General features: G+C 45.1%; 1 pseudogene; it reads left to right on the top strand.

Moving 5' to 3' along the window:
• Positions 1-1333: 1333 nt before the first annotated feature.
• Positions 1334-1539, top strand: LOC142288901 (U2 spliceosomal RNA; annotated as a pseudogene).
• Positions 1540-4317: the final 2778 nt, after the last annotated feature.

Genomic DNA, 4317 nt, shown 5'->3' on the forward strand with positions numbered 1-4317 from the left:
AAAGTCTAGCGGATGTTTGCTGAAGACTTGCTCGTATTCTTGCACTAGCCTGTAGACCCCCTTCTTGTGATGTGAAGGTGTGGAGTCAGTGCCTACGTGTAATTCCTTACACCACTCCTCTGGCTGACTTGGTGAGCTGTCACTGAATGGGTGGGCTGAAGCAATGGTGGATGCTGCTGTTTGGATAGCATGTGTATCTACTGAGAACAGCTTATCAATGGTGGCAAATCGGAGCAGCTTAATCTTTTGCTCTCCGCAGTTCAACACTCTCATGGGCACTCTTCCCTTCCATATTAATGAATAAAACTATGATGTAAATAGCATATAGATACCCCACAAATGCAGATAAAAGTAGGTTATGGGAAAAGGGGGAAGAGAGAAACAGGAAAATAGTGGAATAAAGTATAACTTCCAGGTGGGAGAGGAAATGGCAGCACAGCCAGTGGAGGTGAAGCAAGGGGAGCCTGCAACTAAAGAGTTGAGAGCGTTATCACATGGTGACTGAGCCTGATTGTAACGGGAGCATAGAGGTGCCGATCCTGTCTTACCTGCGTTGGTGTAGAAGTGGGTGTCCTGTGGTGGAGTCAGCTATGTGCAGTGGTGGCCGTGGGTTCTTTTATGTGCGACCGTAGTAATAGCTGTGCCCACTTCCTGTATGGGAGTGGAATGCAGTGAGGCTAATGGAACGCACGCCTGCGCATTTGTGTTTAACGTCGCGCATGTGCAGAACGGAGAAAAGGCTGCGCTCACTTCCTAATGAAAGGGAGTGAGACGCAGCTGGGAAGGGAAGGGAAAAGATTAGGGTTTGGGGATGATGAAAGGGCTTTCTACGGGCAAGGATGGCAAAGGGTGGCAGTGACGGAAAGTCAGGCAGATGGTCCTGTCCTGTCCTGTCCGTCCGTCTTTTTGTATCATGAATTGGAAAGACTGCAAGGGGGAGGGGAGGTGCTTGTGCCCAAAAGGAGGAGTTATTCAGATTCATTGCAGTGGGCGGCGGCTGCAAAAAGTACCATTCTCCTTGTTTTTGCTCTGCAAAACAGCCTTTTCAAGGGTTTGGCTTGGGTGACAAAATGTCTTCTGTAGGCGTGGGTTTGTCTCCCTCTCCCTAAGATGTGTCCGGTATAGGCCAGGGTGCCACTCAAGGCCGTAACCAATTCGGGTTATAGCTTCTCAGCCTTTTGGCTAAGATCAAGTGTAGTTTCGGAGGACGCTACCTTGGTCGGTACTGGAAGGTGCCTGGGATTGCACGTCTGCCGGCCTTGAGGGAGTGTGTGCGCCTTCTGGTGACACATAGCCCTCTTGTGCCTGGACGGTTCCCAGGCAACGGGAGGCGATCACCTTTGTTATTTTGAAGTCCTACTGATAAACAGAAAAAAAAAAAATTAAATCTGTTCTTATCAGTTTAATATCTGATACGTCCCCTCTCTAGGGACCATATATTAAATGGATTTTTAGAACAAGGAGATGGAAAAAATCTTGCTCTGTCCACTCCACGCATTGACCTGGTATTGCAGTACCTCCAGGACCGGTGCACCCCTTCTTAACCGAGTTTCCAAAAGCAGAACTCAATTCACCTGATTCAAATGAGCCTCATTAGTGAATTGAAAGAAAGCAAAAACTTTATATGCACCTCAATTTGGCCAATTCACTTTTCACACTTTCACCCTTTTTTTTTATCTTTCACACCTTTTACTTGCTTTATTGATGCAAAAGCTGTGCCAAATAGCAAACTCATCTCCACTCAACTTGACCAACTCTGCTATGTCCCGTGCAGTATCTTATTCTCAGTCTTATCTAGATCATTTGCAATTGAATAGAATAGATCCCTTTTGGACACATTGGATTCAGCTGCTGCAGTGACTGCAGGTGTTAGAAGATGCAGACTTGGCATCAGGTGCTGTCTATCAGATTCCACTCCAATTAAAGCTTCCATTGTTTTTCGGTGTTTTCTTTGAGCAATGATGATGTCTTTAGTGATCTGTTGGCTCCCTCTCCTGGAGGAAGAGTTTGCTTGCTCTTGGACTTTCAAAAAGAGAGGTCATGATAGACATTTAGCTTCTGAGCCCAATTGGGGACAGTCATGGGTGATGAATGTTTTGCAACCTGCTGCGAAGCCTGATACCGCAATATAAGGAACGTCAAATACTAAGAATGGGCGGCCTATGAAAGAATTAGTACTTTCATTAAGCATACTTAAACGGCTAATTGGGAATAGACAAACTGTAAAAAGCCCTCTGAGAAAGCCCCTCTCTATCCTTTGTCAGTAAGCTTTTCTGTAGTCTGCCTGTTGATGTATTTTCCGTTTGAACAGTGCACAACATGAAGTGACGGAACACTGGCTTGTCACAATGTCCCCCGCTGACATCACAATAGCGCTGCTGCCTAGAAAGCCAGCTGCGCAGCAGAAGTTGCTCTTTGGGTGGGATGGTGGGCTAATGTATCTATTCCTGCTTGGTGAGAGTTTGACATGATCTAGAGCAACGAGTTCCAGCGGCTAGCGGTTGATTATTGGCTGTAATGGGGCTTTCTGGCTGGTGCTAGCCTTTCTTCTTAGCACACAGGAACCACAATCCCTACACCATGCTTCGATGGATTCTCTCATCCCAGCCCAGTAAAACTACATATTTCACACAGTTATAGGCAGCCCATGGGCATTCACCTGGATTAAAACCCATAACAGCTCATAGACCAAACAATCAATCTACCACTGGACCAAAGACAGGAAGCTAAATCCACTGCCTGCGGTAACTAACTTAATCCTATAGGCTACTCACACAACAAACCCAAGAGAAAGGAAAAAAACATGGCTTCGATTATCCATCCAATGAAAACGCATAACCATTGTGAGCCATTGGACAATGCAATTGCACACATGGTGACATGGTGCACGGCCCAATGAATCAAGTCTGTACTTCATATTCACGGTTTAAGCCCTTGGGTTTTAATGTGTCCAGAGTACATATCCAGAAAGATTCCCTTTTTTTGTGCTAAGCACAAGTCAACAATACATTGTAAGCAGATTCTATTACCAGTCCCACACCATTTTGTGACGCATAATCACACAGTGGCCCAATTAAGATTCCAAGTCATCGAACATGTCCCAGCCATACGCAGAGGAGGCAATAGAATTAGGAAGCTCAAAGAAAGGGAATCTTTCTGGATATATACTCTGGGCACGTTGGAACCCAAGGGCTTAAACCATGAATATGAAGAACCGACTTGATTCATTGGGCCGTGCACATTTTTTCTAACGCCCGGTTCTTTTTCGTGTTCACACTATATATGGTTCCACTATGTATGGAGTTCCATTCTTCCTTGTTTTTTATTTGTCATGTTTGTCATGTCTGATCAACTGGTTACATTATGTCTGATTACCTTGTCTAACAGTTTTTTCTCCCCTTTCTTTACCTTCCATGTTCCCATAGTCACGTGAAATATCCCTGTTGCACTTGATTACGGCTCACTATTCACTATAGGATGTCTTATATCTAACATCACACTCTCACCCATCAGCACTCTATAGGTTTGTATAAGGTATGCGCTTACACATCCGGTCCTCCATAGGTATTTCCACTTATGTAACACTATCCCTATGATCACTCATAACTCATACCCTTGTAGTCAATTACAGCCTCCTCTCTCCCCCCCTCCCCTTCTCCCTTTCCATCTATAATTTTGCCATATATACTAGCAAACACTCAGTGTACCTAGTGGCATCCTATTCGTGGCTATTGGACCTTGCTATAGTCCCACTAGTGCCAAGACATTTGCAGAGCGCATCTGCCTGCGTTGCACACTCCAACTAATTATAAGTAAGCCATTATACTAGCAAACACTCAGTGTACCTAGTGGCATCCTATACGTGGCTATTGGACCTTGCTATAGTCCCACTAGTGCCAAGACATTTGCAGAGCGCATCTGCCTGCGTTGCACACTCCAACTAATTATAAGTAAGCCATTATACTAGCAAACACTCAGTGTACCTAGTGGCATCCTATACGTGGCTATTGGACCTTGCTATAGTCCCACTAGTGCCAAGACATTTGCAGAGCGCATCTGCCTGCGTTGCACACTCCAACTAATTATAAGTAAGCCATTATACTAGCAAACACTCAGTGTACCTAGTGGCATCCTATACGTGGCTATTGGACCTTGCTATAGTCCCACTAGTGCCAAGACATTTGCAGAGCGCATCTGCCTGCGTTGCACACTCCAACTAATTATAAGTAAGCCATTATACTAGCAAAAACTCAGTGTACCTAGTGGCATCCTATCTGTGGCTATTGGACTTTGCTATAGTCCCACTAGTGCAAAGAC

This window comes from Anomaloglossus baeobatrachus, unplaced genomic scaffold (genome assembly GCF_048569485.1).
Source record: "Anomaloglossus baeobatrachus isolate aAnoBae1 unplaced genomic scaffold, aAnoBae1.hap1 Scaffold_87, whole genome shotgun sequence".
Lineage (NCBI taxonomy): Eukaryota > Metazoa > Chordata > Amphibia > Anura > Aromobatidae > Anomaloglossus > Anomaloglossus baeobatrachus.